This window comes from Lissotriton vulgaris, chromosome 3_1, assembly GCF_964263255.1.
Source record: "Lissotriton vulgaris chromosome 3_1, aLisVul1.2, whole genome shotgun sequence".
Classification (NCBI taxonomy): domain Eukaryota; kingdom Metazoa; phylum Chordata; class Amphibia; order Caudata; family Salamandridae; genus Lissotriton; species Lissotriton vulgaris.
This window is the reverse complement of record NC_141689.1, coordinates 2,071,667,414-2,071,686,449: the sequence shown is the minus strand read 5'-3', so window position 1 is coordinate 2,071,686,449 and position 19,036 is coordinate 2,071,667,414. Positions and strand designations below refer to the sequence as shown.

At 47.1% G+C, this 19,036-nt stretch overlaps 1 long non-coding RNA gene across 1 annotated transcript in view; it reads right to left on the bottom strand.

The window, feature by feature from the left end:
- LOC147728815 (uncharacterized) overlaps positions 1 to 19,036 on the bottom strand; it is a 926,808-nt gene that overhangs the window by 113,555 nt on the left and 794,217 nt on the right. The gene's annotated exons all lie outside the window — the stretch shown is intronic.

Sequence of the window (19,036 nt, the reverse complement as noted above, 5' to 3'; positions counted from 1 at the left end):
TGCAATATCTGGATACTTTGCGCTCATCGCCCTATTAGACACACCCCATATTCTCTGGAATAGCTTCAATGTGACTATAAGGTGTCTCCTCTACTCCATCTCTATAGCTAGAGAGCAAGAGGTGTACCTTTTGGAAACTAACCTCACAGAGGAGATCTGATCCTAGGAATGCACATACCCCTTAATGCGTAATGATCAGCAGCTGGTGGTGTTATGGGGCCAGCTGTGGGTGCTCTGGGTCAAGAGCATAACTGTCGATTGTGGCACTTAAACAAAAGAATTATGACAGGGGTGATAAGGTGGGCACCCTTTTTGCCTGCAGATTGTGACATCAGTATGCCCAAACCCATATTTCGAACATACACGCCGGGTTATGAGAGTGGACAAGCAAGAGGCCTTCTGGGCTTATTATCAGCTCCTAAACTTAGCGATGGGGAAGTCCAAGCTGCTATTGACTTCTATCTCCGGGACTGCCCTTGGCCATCCTTAGATCCTCAGACTGCTCAGGATCTAGAAATATATTTCACTGCAGCGGAGCTTAGTAGAGTACTCAGGGAGTTCCCAGTGGGGTAATCATTGGGCCCTGATGGCTTGTGACTACTTTCTGCAAAGTCTTCCTCCCTCACCTGAAAGATCACCTGCTCAGGTAAAGATTATACCCTCTGCTCATCCTATTGACCAATAGCATTGATGAATACTGACGCTAAGATTTCCACAAAAATACTGGTGAACTGGCTTGAGTCCCTTCTGCTGGGCATAATAGACCCAGACTAAGTTAGTTTCATCAAGCCCAGACAAGATCCTGATAAAATCACAAGCCTTGCACATTTAGTGGAAATGGTTCATGTGCACAGCATCCCTGCCTCCCCTCTTTCCCTCAATGCCGCAAAGGCATTTGATAGGGTTAGCTGGGCCTTCCTATGTGCAGTCCTTCACAAGATAGACCTGGGCTCCAACAAGCTCAGCAAAATTATAGCCTCCTATTCCGCGCCTAGAGCAACGATCTAAGTAAATTGCCAGGCTACCCTACCCTTTGCACTCCACCGAGTCACTCGTCAGGGGTGTCTCCTATTTCCCTTACTCTTCACCCTCATGGTGGAGCCCTTGGCTCTCTGCCTAAGGCAGTCCAGACCATCACTGGTACTCCCTTTGTAGGGGAAGATCATAAAGTCCTACTCTTAGATGACCTATTGCTTGCTTTGATGGAGCCGGAGTCCTCCCTCCACACAATAATTTAAAGCCTGCAAGCATTTGAAGCAGTGTCTGGACACAAGATTAACATGGCCAAATCATAAGCACTTAGCCCAACCATCCCACAGCAAAATCCCCTATGACTGCAGGGCCCCCAGCGATTGGGCGACTCATTCTATCCAATATCTTCGCATTACCATCACTATCTCCCTACAAACATGGACTCGGGCCAACTGGCTGTACAAACGCAGACCCATCCTTGAAGATATCAGGCATTAGAGGCTGCTTAATGTTTCCTGGCTTGGTCGCATAAACAATGTAAAAATGAACAGCCTCCCAGACTGCTTTACCTCTTTCAGTCACTTCCTACCCCCATACCTGCAGAGGACTTCAAGCAAATGCAAAGGGATGTCTGATTTTTTTCTGGAAAGGGAAGTGACCCCACATTTCTAATGCCCTGCTAATGCTTCTTAAGAAGGCAGGGATCTTGCCTGCCCAAACCTTTTAGATTACTACTGGGCTGCCCTTTTGTGCAACATCCCAAAGAGGTGGTCAAAGAGAGACACACACAGAGACACACACATGCACCGGGTGATGGCCTGTAGATTGCTATAGGACCTGACCAGGCTCTTGAAATGTCATTGCCCCCATAGCGCATACATAGCGACCCTGAGCTGGGAGAGGGCCAATTGTAAGATCCTTCAGGAACTTTTTCAGAGACTGATAATCAAACCATTTGAGCAGTGTAAAACTAAAGTCAATGGTCCAGATGCATCAAGCATCCATTTTGCAATTCCTAAATAGCGATTTTTTGTGAATCGCTCTTTAGAAAGCGCAAAATGGAATGTATGTACAAAATCGCTATTTTTTAGCGATTCCTTATTATTCTTTATTTGCGAATTCGCATTTTGCGAATTCGCAAATAAAGAATAATTTGCAATGCATTCCTTTGGGCCAGGAGGCCCATAGGAATGATAGTGCAATATTTCTCAAATTGCGAATTCGCAATTAGCTAATCGCAATTTGAGAATTATTTCAAGGGTGCAGAGGTGTCTCAAAGACACCCTGCTGCACCCCTGAAATTTACATGTGTGTGCATGTGGCACACATACTTGCCTTATGGGCATGTATGTGTGTCACATGCCACCCTCACAAATGCCAAATAGGGCATTTTGTAAAGAAATCGCAAATTAGCACCAACTACAATTGGTGGTAATTTGCGATTTCTTAACACAATTTCTCAATTCCAAATAGTTACAAACATATCATTTAAGGAATCGCAAAAATAGCGATTCCTTAAATGCTATGGCAAAATAAGGAATCGCAATTATTTGCGATTCCTTAAATTGCGATTATTTGATACATAGCAAATCATGCTAAAAGGCCGTTTGCGAGTCGCAAAGGCCGAAATTCTGCGAATTTTGGCCTTTGCGAGTCGCAAAAGCCTTGATACATCTGGCCCAATATCCCTGACAAGCTACAAACACTTCAGGTGCCACTCGGCCCCTTACACCTTTTGAAACCTTAGTCCACAACCTTCCAAAATGTATGATGTCTTGAAGCAGTCCTGCCTACATCCTAGGCAGGCATATCGAACTGAATGGGAGCTTGACAATATTCAGGGCATTTCACGTTAACAGTCGGAGCTTTTGTGGTGTGAAATCCCCAAACCCAAAAGAGCATCTCCCAGCAAAATAAATGGCATACATGGGAGCGCTACAATGGTACTGCACCCCCTTACTTTTACATTTCATATATCCCACAACCACAGCTACCTGTTGGAGATGCGGAACGCAGGTGGGAGATTTCACACATGCATGGTGGTCATGTTCTTCCATCACTATCTTCTTGGAAGAAATCTGAGACCATATCAAGAACATCCTGTGGTACCCGATTCTGACACATTATTGCACAGTTATTGTGGGAATACGCCCTGTAACACTCAAGCACTGACTCATGCAGTCTGGTAACTCATACAGCATATGACAGGAGCAGCAAAACAGCTTCGAGCCTAAGCCTGCAAAATCTCCGCTGCCCCTCCTATACCAACCTGGTTCACATGGCTCTGGCACACCCTAGCCATGAAACAATAATCCATAAGCTTTCACTGCCGGAGAAGAAATGTACACGCCTCTGGCAGCCTTTGATTGACTATATGTCCCGGATGCAATATCTCTGCTTCCTGACTTCGCGCTCTCCACTTTTCTGAATAAATGCTTCACATAGTAATACAGTGGCCCCTCCGAAATTGCAAAACTGACCATGAGGGAGAACTTCGACCTCTACAGTATTTACTCCCCCTTGTGTTTTTTGCATATGAAGGCACTCTTTCTTTCACAGCACAACTGGCGACTTGTTTATTAGGTTTTGCTTTTTGTTTCGCACTGTTGGGCCCGTTGTCGTTTTTTTGTCCCACATCTGGGTGCTGCTGGACAGAGCCCCACCACCTTTCCTCCACTGCTCCGTTATCACCATTGTGTTCTCTCTCCTGAGGTGCGGGAGGGCGACTTACATGATAGCTAGAAAGGTAGTGAGGTTCCGTGACAATTGTAAGTGGTGTTTTCGACTCACACGAATATGGTCGAGTCTAGTATCTATGAACCGCAAATGACGAGTTTAGCAAGTGTGCGCAGTTTCGCTGTGCTAACTTAAACCGTTCGTTTGTTATGTGGGTTTGTCATCTGTACCCACGGGTTCCATCTTAGATACGGCATCCATTTTGTCTCTTGCCCTCAAGTAGCCAGCGAACGGACGCTGTCCGCTTCGCGACCCTGGGACTCCCAAGATATTTGCGGAAGACACATGTTCTTCGAAAGTGTCTTTATGACGAGGGGGATGCTACTGTAAGGCAGATGGCGCCGCTCGAGGCTCATCTTGCCGCACGGGCTTATTGTCTCAGCCGTGCATCTCATTAGGCACGTCCCTTTGATGCCTGTATCTCGTGCTTCTCGACACTCCCCTTTTACACCCTTTCCGATCTCCCCACTGTTTCCGTCTTCCTCTGCACCTGTCTTCGTTCCTATTTCGATCTACTTTACTGCTGATTGGAATTTGCTAATGGTGGGAAGATGGGTTTTTACAGTTGGGAACCGCCAAATGTTTCCGCACTTATGTTCCGGATCTTGTGTGTTTCAAAGTGATCTAAGCGACCCCTCTGAGAGCGACTTGTGGGAACCAGGTTGTAAACTATTGTGTATCATGTTATCCTATGGGTAGAAACTGTATAAAAGGAGCGATCCACAAATACAATTTGAAGCAGTCTCCCCGAACTACACTCGATGTACTTCTTGTGACTTCTGTGTTCCCTGCAGTAAATAAACCTTGACTCTTTGACGCCGAAGGAAGTGTCCCGTGTCTCTGTGACTTGTACGCCGGAGCAGGTTACCCACGAAGGTTTCAGGTGTTGTGCCCTGGCACCGCTGGGTCCAAAGAACCCAGTCCTTCAGTTGGCGCCCAACGTGGGGCTGCATCAGTGGTACCGGTCCAAGCCTGACGATCGTGAGGAACTTCGTGTGAAATCTCCGAGGGAAGGTGCACCCCGCTTCATCGATCCTGTTGTCGAAATAAGTGGCCCGAAGACTTTTCCCGCGAAGATTCCCGCCTCCTAACGGCTGCGACGGACTGCTACCCTGACTGTAGACCTGTTTTGGCGCCTGGCGTAGACCTTGGTATAGCGAGACGATTGACGGGCCTTCCTGAGGACGCCATTGATCTTTGAGTTAAGTATTTGTGGGTCGCTCCCAGAGTTCTTTGTTGTAAACACTTTAGCGAGTGTTTTTGTTGTAGACACTTTAGCGGGTGTCTTTGTTGTACACGCTGTGTGAGTGTTTTTGTCGGTGACACTTTGCTAGCGTACTTTGTTGTTGTTGTATTTGTTTGACGACTGCAGCCGCCAAAGACCGAGGGTTTAGTTCTTTGCTGGGACTTGGTAAATCCCGAAATCCCGTAACCCTTGAAGTTTGTGAAACTCGGCTAGTGTGCAAGATGCCTGGTCGCAGTACTTTGTTCAGTTGCTTTAGACCTTGTGGTGCGGATTCCCTGCTGGAGGACTCGTGTCCGATACCTCCGGTTGGAACTCCTACATATGACTTATATAGCAAACATGGGCTAGGCCCGATTGCTTTTAACGATTATTGGATCAAATATACAAAGAAAGACGGCGATCTTCGTTGGCCACCTCACGGTAGCTTCGAAGCGTCGATCTTAGATAATTTGGAAATAAAGTTGTTCGAACGTAAATCAAGGCCGGCCATGTTTGATGCCTTTCGGTTCTGGCGCAAAGAAGCCCGACAGAAAGAGATCAGACAAAATAAACGTAGTCAGCGAGATACTGTTGCTACTATAGTGAAGAAAGCTGAGCAGTTTCAGCGTGATAAGGAGGATAAGGATAAGGAAGTGTTTGAGAGATTACAGCGTATGTCCATAGACAAATGCTATCCTGTTTTGTCTACGGAGTCGGATAAGAAGGAAGAGGCAGTTGAGGATTCTTTAATGTCCTATCTTATGAAGTCGCCACCTCCGTACGTACAGGGTACCGCAGCTCCTGTGGTCCCTGCCGTACCTGTTCCACCAGTTCCTCAACCTGCACTTGCTCTTCCGACTGTTCCTGCTCCTTTGCCTCTTTCTATTCCTACTGCTCCTCCGCTTCCACATACTCCTGTTCCCGCTACTGCTCACGCTACTGCTCCTGTGTTGTTAACCCCTGTTGCTGCTAACGTCTCTACTCCTTCTCTTGTTAGTCCTGTGTCTTACTCTTCTCCCTCTACTCGTAATCGTGATTCTCCCCTTGCGACAAACTTCTTTCAGTCGCTCGGACCTGTTTTTGGGTCTGCAGGTTCTGATGGTCCACAGAGACGTAGCCAGCTTCCTGGTAATAGAGAACGTGTTGCGCTATACAATATGGCGATGGGTTGGATGATAAACCCTGTTAGAAATCCACCTCGTGTTGTCCTCGAAACGTTTGATCAATTCAACATACCTACTCAGAGATATGTGTTTGATGAAATGTGCAAGTTCTTACATGATCAGATAGCGGCTGTTGCGCCTGACGAGGTGCTGACCGCCCTGTCTCATCTTCGGCTTCAGTTCGCAACTGGACTGATAGTCGATACTAATGTCCGACGTGCTATTGAACGGTTGCTATCTCTTCGTCCTGCTCCTATTCCTCATGCATTGTTCGTTGAGGACATTGAACAACGAGATGGGTCTGGCCAATATCCTATGCGAGAAGTTCCGCCAGTTTGGGTACCCGCTGATAATACTAATGCTAATGCTCCAATACCAGCACATTTCCAGAGAGTGTGGATACACCTCCCTTGGAAACGATCGGAAGTGCTTCAGGTGAAACAAACTTTGCCTGATCCTCGCAAAAATCCTGCGGGGTATTACAAAGAATTTTCGCAGCTCGTAGACGCTACGATAATGAATCTGGCCGATATCGACATGTTGTTTGGCAATGTCGTACCGCAACCGGTATGGGCCAAGATTCGTCACCAAGATCACGCGAATGAATTAGGTGGTGATTGGGCTGCCATTACAGCGGCAGACGCTGGACAAGTGGCTGCTACTAAACCCGATCAGTTGATTGAACTTCTTCCCCAGCGAATCATTACGTTAATGAAAACGCTTATGCCAGCTATGAGGGTAAATTGGGACAAGTTGTCAGCCTGTAAGCAGAAGAAAGATGAGAGTGTTTCAGACTTCTTTACGAGGTTCGAGGAAACATTCGTCGATCATAGTGGGCAGGATATGGGTACTGAGGGTGGACAGAGGTTGTTTGTGGATAAATTCGTATCGAACTTATTGCCCGACTTGTGCAATAAATTGAAAAATTCAGAAAGTGCGTGGGCCGTTTCTACCTCAGCTCAGATTCTGGCTACGGCACAATATTACGAAAATAGAGAAAAAGAGGAAAATGACCGTGCCGATAAAAAGACGAAAGAGCTGAAAACTAAAGTGTTGTTACAACAAGCATATCCGCCGCGTTCTAATCAGAATGCGCCTCAGCAGAATAGATCGCAGTCGCAATCAAATCGATCGCAGCCGCGTAATGATTCATCTTTTCAGAGATCTTCGTTGGGGTACAATCAATGTGCTTATTGTAGACAGGAGGGACACATTAAATTCAATTGTCCTGCTTTAAATGACCGTAGTGGTGGTAATTCGTCTAGAGGAGGTCGTGGTGGTGCACAGCACGCATCACGTGGTAGAGGTCGTGGTGCTCAGAACGACTGTTCTGATAACTCGTCAAATTCTAATAATTGTTTCGACCAACGTGGATCATCGCAAGGACGATCTGCGCAGTACAATGTAGACGATTATTACGTCGATCAGGGAACTGACGATAGTAATTACTAGGACAGCCAAAGACAAGGAGAGGGAGTGGTATCAGTTCCGGTTGATCAGAGAGGGCCTTACGTCGCAGTTGCTACATCGGGCGTCGTTGAGCCTTTTCTGTTGGACACTGGTGCAGCGAAAAGTTCTATCATGCATTCGAAACTCCCTGGCGCACCTTTGTCTGGCTTAACAAATGTATCTGTTGGATTCTCTGGCGCCCCCGTTAGCAATCCAGTTTCGCGCCCTTTGCCCCTTAAAATTGGGCCTCGTGAGCTCGAAGCTCCGTTGATTTTAACCACTGGTTGTGGTGAAAATCTTTTGGGTCTGGATTTGCTTAAACGCTTGTATGCGACTTTGTATTGTTCTCCTGCGGGTGTAAAGCTTACGTTAGGAGAGAGGGTAGTCTCTCCCATGTATTTGTCCCTCGATAAGCTTCCACCGGAATTGGATTCTCTTCCTGCATCTTTGTGGGCGACGGGTCCAAACGACGTGGGCCTACTTGATATCTCCCCTTATGTTGTTCAGTTGAAATCGAATGTGCGATTGCCACGTATTCCCCAATATCGTATCTCCCTGGATGGTGAACGAGCTTTGTTAGCGATCATCTATGATTTGATCGAGAAAGATGTCATTGAAGAAACTCGGGGAAACGTGTGCAATAGTCCTGTACTGCCCATTCTTAAACGTACTGATCCTACCAAACCGCCTGTTTATCGTTTTGTTATTGATTTACGGGAGGTGAATAAAATTGTGGTTCCTCAATTCCCTGTTGTGCCTGACATTACGGCGCTACTGACTCTGATTCCAGCTACGGCTTCATGGTTTTCGGTGATTGATTTGAAAAATGCGTTTTTCAGCATCCCGATTGCCGAAGAGAGCAGGGACCTTTTCGGTTTCTCTCTTGGTGGACGTAGCTTCCGGTTCAAACGCGCTCCTCAGGGCTACTGTGAAAGTCCATCGATTTACAGTCAAGCTTTGAAGGGTCAACTAGATGCGTTTAGGTTGCCGGTTGGTGCGGCTTTAATCCAATACGTCGACGACTTATTGGTGGCTGCTGATACTCAGGACATTTGCAAAATTGCTACAGTGTCGTTGCTGCAACATCTCTGTGAGTTAAATCACAAGGTGTCACCTTCTAAACTCCAATATTGTTGTCAAGAAGTAACCTATCTAGGTCACTTATTGTCAAAGGAGGGAAGGAGATTGACCCCAGAGAGAATTGCAGCGATTGCGCGCATGGCTGTGCCACAAACCCAAAGAGATGTGCGTGCCTTTCTAGGTATCACATCGTACTGCAGGCAGTGGATTCCTAATTTTTCATTGCTAGCGAAACCATTGGTGGCTCTTACGTGCAAGGATGTTTCGACTCCTTTACCATGGACGGAAGAATGTCAGAAACGTTTTTCTGAATTACGTGATTCATTGTGTTCGGCCCCTGTGTTAGGTACCCCTGATTACAGCAAGCCGTTCACGTTATATGTTCACGAGAGGGAAGGTTGTGCTTTAAGCGTCTTAACGCAACCTTTTGGTGGTAAGCAACGTCCATGTGCATATTTTTCCTCGACCTTAGACCCAGTAGCTAGAGCATTGCCGAGTTGTTTGAGAGCAACTGCGGCAGCTGCGGTCTCCATCCGACAATCAGCAGGATTGGTCATGGATAATATGCTTACGGTGATGGTTCCGCATGCAGTCGATACTCTTTTGAACCGTACGAAAACTCAGCACTTGACGAGTGCGAGGTTATCTGGGTACGAATTGACGCTCTTGGCAAGCCACATTCAGATAAAACGTTGTAATGTCCTAAATCCGGCAACTTTGTTACCAATTAGTGCAGAGTCAGATGTAGTAGCAGAACATGACTGCTACTTGCGTACAGAGGAGGAAACAAAAGGTCGTGTGGACCTTAAAAACACCCCATTGGAAGACCCGGATGGCATCCTGTATGTGGATGGGTCATGTTTTAAATTGCCGAATGGTGATGTGACTACTGCTTATGCTGTGGTGACATTGAATACTGTTGTTGAGACTGCGAGATTGAATCAGAATTCTGCCCAAGCTGCAGAGCTGATCGCTCTTACTAGAGCATGTGTATTAGCAAAAGGTAAACGCGTGAATGTGTACACCGATAGTCAGTATGCTTTCGGTGTAGCGCATAGTTTCGGACGATTGTGGCGAGAACGTGGTTTCTTGACGTCACATGGCACGAAAATACAGCATGGCCAGCTTGTGAACGATCTTTTGGATGCATTGACTTTGCCTGCTCAAGTTGCAATTGTTAAATGTAGTGCGCATCGTAAGGTGACGGATGATGTTGGTCGTGGTAATGCGTTTGCAGATGAGATTGCTAAGGAGACTGCCCGGAACCTTAGCACTCGAATGTATGTGACGAATTCGGTTAGGTGGCCTACAGAATCAAGTATGTGTGAGAATACTATAGAGAGTGTGAAAGCAATTCAGAATGAGGCCACCGACACTGAAAAGATGAAGTGGAAAGAAAGTACGGGAAGGTTGGATGTGAATGGTTGCTGGATTGATTTGTCAGATCAGAAAAGATGGATGTTGCCTGATGCGTATGTACTGGCCGTTGTGCAAATGGCACATGGGTTAGCACATATTAGCGCGAAAGGTATTTGCAAGTTGTTGGCCGATGTGTGGAAGAATGATGGAATTACTAAGTGTGCTGAACGTTTGGTGAAGAATTGTATGGTGTGTATAATGTACAATCCTGGCAAAGGAACCCCAACTCCCCCTGGCAGTTTTGCTCCTCCTTCGTATCCCTTTGAGGTGATCCAATTGGACTTCATCCATATGGAGCGATGCAATAACCTGAAATACGTTTTGGTTGTGGTTTGCGCATTCTCCCGATGGATCGAGGCCTATCCCCTCAAAGATAATACTGCTTTGTCTACTGCGAAAATCCTACTGAAGGAATACTTTCCTCGGTATGGAATGCCTAGAGTCGTGTGGTCAGATAACGGAAGTGAGTTTGTTGGAAGTGTGATGAGGAGTGTGTGTAAGGGCCTTGGAATTAATCAGAAATTCCATAGCGCCAATCATCCCCAGTCAGCTGGATTGGTTGAAGGGTACAATGGCACCCTTAAACTGAAATTAGCGAAGATCCAGGCTACGACTGGACTTTCGTGGCCTGACGCTTTGCCTCTAGCATTACTGTCAACTAGGGCGACTGTACACTCCCGAATAGGGCTTAGTCCCTATGAAATAGTGTTCGGCCGTCCTGCGAATGTGTGGGGGGTTCCTAGGCCAGGTATATTCGTTGATCTTGAGTACCCGATGTTGATTGACTACTTACATGACTTGACTGCTAAACTGAGGTTAATTCATCAACAGGTTTACGACGCCTTGCCGACGCAGACGGAGGGTCCAGGCCACCAGCTCCAGCCTGGTGATTGGGTTGTCACCCGAAATTTTTCGCGCAAGAAGAATCTGGACCCCCGCTTTGTTGGACCTCACCAGGTGCTTTTGGCCACGAGGACTGCCGTTCGTCTTGAGGGACGGAAGAACTGGGTACATGCTACCCATTGTAAGCGAGTCCCTATTCCTTTGCCGGCAGACCCGTGGGTGAGGAAAGGCATTGCGTCAACAGAAGCAGCGACATTGCCGGCGTTTGTACCTTTCAGTGACGCACAACTTGTTGGTGAACACTCAGCGCAGCAGAAAGCCATTGTTGGAACATTGTCAGCAAAAGACTCAAGACCAAATCAGCAAACTGATCAGCAGGACGCTGTCTCTTCGACGGATCCTTTGTTCGACGAGCAGACACGTCCCGGGAAACATCGATATTCTTTGCGTTCTCATACTAAGGACAAATAAATTTTTTTCTTGCTTTGCTGAAACTGATAACTGCAATATCTTCGTTTCCCCTGATCAACTGTGAACAATTCGTATCACTGAAAATTGTTTTGTACATATATCAAGATTTTTTCCTTGTATCTTTTTCCTTCCACAGCTGAATTATTTGTGCTAAATAAAATACATATTGTGTATTGAGGGCCGTAGGGCCGCGCGCGTACTTCCTTCTGGACAGTAGGTCTTGACGCTAGGTTAAAGGCCGTCGGTTCCTAGGAACTCCTGGGAATTGACTATTGCTGCACAGAACGAAGTGCGTCAAGAAACGTTGCGGACGGTCATAGGGAAATGGCATTTTCAAAGCTGAACGATTTGGAAGGAACGCAGGCGTATAGAGTCAAACTGCAGAAACTTAGTCGTACTAAATGTTTTGTATTCCAATTGTTTGTACTGTTTTTAACTGCTTCTGCATTTTTGGCGGGTGGGGTGTATTACACTATGTCTTACTTCTTACTTCCTACCCCTACTCCTTACCCTAACATTACTTCTACTGCTTCTCCTCATTCCTTTCATATGTTACCAGAACACGAACAGGCTAGACGTGTAGAATTCCGCAACAATTCCTTTATCCAGCTCCTCCATCAGCATCAGTTAGTGGTTAACACTACTAATTGTTGGGTGTGTGGGTTGATGCCACATACTACGGGTAAGGGAATTCCATATCTGGTGTTACCGTATAGTTCCCAAGGGTCAGCTCGAGCATACCAAACAATGCTTCGAAGCGCACTAGGTTTCCACCCCTCTCCAGAACGTTCCCCCAAACCGGGTCCTACCTCATGGCAGTGGGTGGTATCGATGATAATACAGGATTTGGAAGATGAGATCTATGATGCTTATCTCATCCCTAAGGCAGAGGTACAAGCCTATAGGGCACCGAATAGAGGGGAATATAGTACGTTCACTAATGAAAAGCAGCTTAAAAGCTCGTCTCCAATATGGGTCGTACCCCACACTGGTAATCTTTGTCTTGTGGGTCGTGGCTCGCAAGCCTCACTTGGAGTAAGTGCTTGCACTGAAAGTTACGTTCTGTCAATGTCCCCGATCCCTGTGCTTCTGGCTGCCAAGGGTACGTACTTCATCTGTCATGATCGTGCATACACATGGTTGCCCGCAGACTTCATGGGCTCATGTTTTGTTGCAAATCTGTTGCCTCCGACGTTTACTGTAGATGCCGATTATCATAAGACTAGAGTTGTACGAGGCGTAATTAGTGAAGAGGATACTGCCGGTCAAGAGGCAGGAGACTTTTTCAAGGGTTTCCTCCCGTTTTGGGGACCTATGGTTAATAGTAGGAACCTGAGACATTTGACTCGAGTGGTAGAATCGACAGCTAACATTACTGCCAGTGCCCTTGGTAATATCACCACAGAACTTCAGGCGGAGAGACTTATGACATTACAAAACCGTATGGTTTTAGATGTTGTCTTAGCAGATCGCGGTGGGGTATGTAAAGTGATCCATTCGAGCTGTTGCATTTTCATTCCAGATAATGCTCCTACTGTCTATCAAGCCATCTCGAAGTTGCACAAGATCTCCGAATCCATACACGTGGATGTAGGGGATTGGACGCTACTTGGTTGGTTTTGGGGCCTGGTGTCGACTTGGGGTTGGAAGATTCTGACGATCATCGGGGTTGTGGTAGTGTTCCTGTTCACGTGTTGCCTTTGTGTGCAGTGTGGTCCTGCCTTATGTGGCCTCTGTGCTACAACGTGTATGAGACAACCATCTGTTACCAAGGGGACTCGATTGGACAGAGCTATGCTACAACGACATCTTGATGGTCTGATGAATATCGAGTATGATTCCGACTAGTGCTTGCCTACATGAGGGCAAAAGGAGCGTCTGAGGTTCCGTGACAATTGTAAGTGGTGTTTTCGACTCACACGAATATGGTCGAGTCTAGTATCTATGAACCGCAAATGACGAGTTTAGCAAGTGTGCGCAGTTTCGCTGTGCTAACTTAAACCGTTCGTTTGTTATGTGGGTTTGTCATCTGTACCCACGGGTTCCATCTTAGATACGGCATCCATTTTGTCTCTTGCCCTCAAGTAGCCAGCGAACGGACGCTGTCCGCTTCGCGACCCTGGGACTCCCAAGATATTTGCGGAAGACACATGTTCTTCGAAAGTGTCTTTATGACGAGGGGGATGCTACTGTAAGGCAGATGGCGCCGCTCGAGGCTCATCTTGCCGCACGGGCTTATTGTCTCAGCCGTGCATCTCATTAGGCACGTCCCTTTGATGCCTGTATCTCGTGCTTCTCGACACTCCCCTTTTACACCCTTTCCGATCTCCCCACTGTTTCCGTCTTCCTCTGCACCTGTCTTCGTTCCTATTTCGATCTACTTTACTGCTGATTGGAATTTGCTAATGGTGGGAAGATGGGTTTTTACAGTTGGGAACCGCCAAATGTTTCCGCACTTATGTTCCGGATCTTGTGTGTTTCAAAGTGATCTAAGCGACCCCTCTGAGAGCGACTTGTGGGAACCAGGTTGTAAACTATTGTGTATCATGTTATCCTATGGGTAGAAACTGTATAAAAGGAGCGATCCACAAATACAATTTGAAGCAGTCTCCCCGAACTACACTCGATGTACTTCTTGTGACTTCTGTGTTCCCTGCAGTAAATAAACCTTGACTCTTTGACGCCGAAGGAAGTGTCCCGTGTCTCTGTGATTTGTACGCCGGAGCAGGTTACCCACGAAGGTTTCAGGTGTTGTGCCCTGGCACCGCTGGGTCCAAAGAACCCAGTCCTTCAGTAGTGCAGGCGTTGGGATTTGTTTGCTTCCATCTGCCAGTACACACTATGCTGTCCGCTTTTTACTGCCTCTAGATTTATTTATTTATTTTGAAAGTTTTATATAGCGAGGACAAGATCTTCGCAGATATCAGAGTGCTTTACATAGAGGGGTACATGATGGAGCATAGTCATACAGATAAATCAATAGATCAAACAGTACAAATAGGTGGCTGCAAAGCCAATCATGTGAGCAATAAGACAACTCATACAAATAAGCGAAGGGGTCAAACATGTAGTACAAATCAGTGCAGAGTATAAACAGAGTTCGAGATAATAGTTTAAGTGTATTTAGCCATGAGGATAGCTTTTACTTCTTTTTTAAAGAGTGTAGTTGAAGAGATAAGCCTGGTTTCGGGAGGGAGTGAGTTCCAGATCCTAGGTGCCATTCCTGAGAAGGAGCGCTTATATGTTTTTTCCTTCCGGAATCTTTGAGGTTTCAGCAGAAGATTGTTTGTGCCTCTAGTGTTTCTGGCTCCGCCAGAGATTGTCAGTTTCTGAGTGAGGTAGCCGGGTGAGTTTAGATGTACCGCCTTGTGTGTCATGCAGGCGATTTTCAGATGCATTCTGGCTTCAAAAGGCAGCCAATTCAGGGATTTCAAGTCAGGGGTGATATGGGAGTGCTTTTTTGAACCAGTGATGAGTCTCGCTGCAGTGTTTAGAGAAGCTCTTAGTGGTGCGGTTGTAGTTAGGGGGAGTCCGCAGAGGGCGGTGCTGCCGTATTCAATTCGAGGGATGACTAGTGCTTGTACTGCGGTTTGGAAGTCTTTGGCTGGGAGGAAGGGTTTAAGTTTCCTCAGAGTATTGATCTGGAAGTATGCACCCTTTGTTGCCTTGCTGATATGTTGCTGTATGTTGAGATTGGTGTTGAGTGTTATGCCTAAAGATTTTGCTGAGTCCACGATGGTGGGTTGGACATTGAGTGCGGTTAGGTGTTTAAGCCAAATTTGAGTGGTGGAGATCTTCGCTGGAGGTGAGATCAGAAGGAACTCTGTTTTCAGGGCATTGAGTTTGAGATGATTATCGGCAAGCCAGGATTGGGTGCATCTGATCGTTGAGTTCAGGAGCAAGATGTCATTGGGTGATTGTAATTTGAGATAAAGTTGGGTGTCATCAGCGTACATGTGAAAGTGTACATTGGGTGCTTGTAGCAAGGTGGTGAGAGGTTCCATGACTAGGTTGAACAGAGTTGGGGATAGAGAGGGTCCTTGAGGGACGCCTAGCGTTACAGGTATTGGCGAGGACATCAGGTTGTTGCTCTTGAATTTCTGCGACCTGTTGTGAAGAAAGGAAGTGAACCACTTGAGAACAGTTCCAGATAAACCCATTCTTGTGTTTAGTAGTTCTAGTAAATTCTCATGTTTAACGGTGTCGAATGCTGATGAGAGATCGAGAAGGATGAGGAGGCAGGTGTCGTTTTGGTCTAGCATTTGAAGTGCGCCGTCAATTATGTGAGTCATAGCGGTTTCTGTACTGTGTCCTGCTCGGAAGCCTGACTGGTGAGGGTTGAGGAGATCAAATTGTTCAATGTGTTTAGTCAATTGTAGTTGTGCGCATTTTTCCAGCAGTTTGGTGAGAGTGGGAATATTGGTAATGGGACGGAAATTGTTGAGATCAGAGGGGTCCGCTGTAGGTTTCTTTAATAGAGGTGTGACTTGACCAACTTTGAGGGAGTAAGGTATGCTTCCTTGTTGGAGAGAGGTGTTGATAATTTTAGTCCAGAGAGGGAGGAGCAAAGGGGTAAAGTCTTTTACTGCGGTAACAGGAAGGGGGTCCGTGAGGTGATTGGATAGTTTCAGGGTGCTGAGCAGTTGGCCAATTTCTTCTTCCGAGTATGTGCCAAAGGTTGACCATGTAGCATTGTTTTTTGGTTCAGTGGGTGCTGGGCACTGGGGTTTGGAGTAGAGGCTTGCGTCAATGAGGAGATCGCTTTTTATGTTGTCGGTTTTTTGGATAAAGAAAGCAGCAAAGTCTTCACAGGAGGGTGCTTCACGCACAGTGTTGAGTAGTTGGGGTTGATCCTTGGATTGTGATTTGATTAGCTCAAACAGTTTTCTCGGGCGGTTTTTTGCTTGGTCGAGCTGGAGACTGAAGAAGTCTGATTTTGAGCGTTTTATTTTCCTGAAGTAGGCGTTTCTCTTTTTCTTCAGATCTTTTAGGTGCATTGCAGAGGGAGCTGATCTCCAGATACGCTCTGCCATTCGCATGTCTCGCCTATCCTCATTGAGACTCCCGTCGTACCATGGATTGGAGATTTTAGTAGAGACTCTTTTTAGCTGCATAGGTGCAGCCTCATTAATTATCAAGGTCATAGCGTTGAGATAGTGGTCAGTCAGGGTTTGAACGTCCGTATCGCCTGTCAGTGGGAGTAAGAGATTGCTGCTGTTAGGGGGCAAAGAGCCTGGGTTGACCTTTTTTATGTCTCTTTTCCAGACTTTGGGCTTGGAGAATTGAGCCGGGTTAACTTTAACTTTTTCATTGATGAAGAATGTGACAATATGATGATCTGACCAGTCACAGGGTTGGATGGACTCGAGTTGGATAGAGTCCTCTTTGGAGATGATCAGGTCGAGGATAGAACCTTTCTCGTGGGTAGGGCTGTTGCATATTTGGGTGAGGTTAAGGGCATCGAGGAAATTTTTAAGACTATTTACCACCGCGTCATTGCGATCGTTCCAGTGGAGGTTGAAGTCACCAAGGTATATTTGGGTGAGCTGCCGTCCGGAGTTGGATGAGATCATATCCATGATTTGTTGGGAAAAGGTGAGGTTGTCCCTGGGTGGGTGGTAAATGCTGTGAAGAGAGCATATCGGTTTGCCCTCACTAATAATGTTGAGGCAGATGTATTCCCAGGATGTTGGGGATGGTAGGGAGGTGGAATTGACTTTCATAACAGAGAGGTTGTTCCTGTAGATGCATGCGATTCCACCACCAATTTTGCCTGATCTGTCGAGCCTGATAATGTGGTAGTTGGGAGGAACCAGAATGTCCATTATAGGTGTCGAAGATTCAGTTAACCAGGTTTCAGTCAGGATGATTAGGTCAAGGTCCTGTGATAAGAGGAGATCAGCAATGGCGGCGGAATGTTTGGAGGCCGATCTGCAGTTGAGGAGAGTGCATTTGAGACGGGGTGTGTTGAGGGTGGTAGTTGGTTCTAGAGAGAGAGGGACTTTTCTAAGGTTATTTGGGATGGAGGATCTGCTGTTTTGTTTGGGGGGTCTGGGGGATTTGAGTGTAACGTGGGAATGGTGAGGTGTGGGGTGGTTGTGTGATTTTGGGGGGCTGAGTCATAGGAGCGGAGAAGGGTGAGTGTGTCGAGGTCAGAAATAGGGTTGTGGGTGCGTCGAGGGCGGTTGTTGAGATTGCGAGCTGGGATTGAGGTCCGGTTGGGGGAGAGTTGAGTGAGAGAGTTAATCGGAAGGGCGGAGGACAAGTTGGGCGTGGAGGTGTAGTTGTGTGAGGGGTTTCTGGGGCGACGAGGAGGACGGGGGCAGTTGCTGCGGCTATGAGCAGGGATTGACGCCAGGTGTAGGGCGTGTTGAGTGTGGGAGTCAGCCGGAGGGGTAGGGGGCGATTTGGGAGGGGAGGTGGAGGTGGGTGAGGGGTGTATGGGGTGTGTGGAGAGTAGTTCTTTGATTATGTGTATGTCTTCTTTGATCTGGAAGAGAGTGGCCATGATGTTGTCCATGTTGGGGTAGTTGGTGGAGGTGGGGGGGGCAGCCAGAGGTGAATGACTGCCCCGGGAATTCGCGTGCAGGTGGGAGAGTGGGCTGGTGATCGAGCAGGGCTGCGTTGTGTTAGTGTACGTGATGGTGTTAGGGAGGAGAGAGGTGTTCGAGCAGGGCTGCGTTGTGTTAGTGTACGGGATGGTGTTAGGGGGGAGAGAGGTTTTGGGCGGGAAGGGTGTGGATGAGGTAGGGAGGATATTGGTGGTATGAGTGAGGGCATTGATGTTAGGCGGGGGGTCAAGGTGTAGGCTGGGAGACTGATAGTAGTGGTGGGGGTGCAGGAAGGGTAATGGGGGCTGAGAGTAGGAGGGGAAATGGGATTGGAGGTGGTCCTGTTGTGGGGAGGGGGAGTTAAATTGAGAGAGGAGGTGTGTTCTGCGTAGTTGGTTAGAGGGTAATGGGGACTGAGAATGGGGGGGATTTGTCGATAAGCGCGTAGTTCTGGTGCTGGACTAGGTTAGGTGTCTTGTGGGTGGGAGCTGTGCTGTCAGGGGTGAGCGGAGTGTTAATGCCAGCTGTGGGTGTGAGAGGAGCGTTTATGGTAAGTGTGAAGGTCTGAGGGTTGGTAGAAGGGGTGGGGGTGTGAGTGGTGTAGGAGGGGGAGTGGTCTGTGTCTGTGTTTGAGGCGTGTGTGGCAGTTGCCTGGTGCAGAACTGGGATAGAGGGGTTGTGGGTGGGAGATGGGAGGTCAGGGGTGGTAGGTGTGTCCCTGATTGAGGAGTGTGTAGTAGTTAACTGGCGCTGAAGTAGGTTGGACGGGTTGTGGGTGGTGGGAGCTGTGAGTCCACCATTGACTTGTTACACCACTATTTTCCTAGCTCATTAAGTCTCTTCCCCATGCCATGTCAGTGGAGTATTGTATGTGTGAATGTATGCAACAAACTTGCCTTTGACTCAACACCTGTTTCTTGCAATATTACCGTATGTCATTATAATGAACAATAAACATATTTTGAGTAAACAGCCCTTAGGGCGGGGTGCATTGCAAATAAAAAGTTGGACATGTACTGCTAAGTTTTACCTGTCCTGGTAGTGAAAAACTCACACGTTTTTTTCCACTACTGTGAGGCCTAGTACTCCCATCGGATAACATTTTGTTATCTTATTACATTTAATAA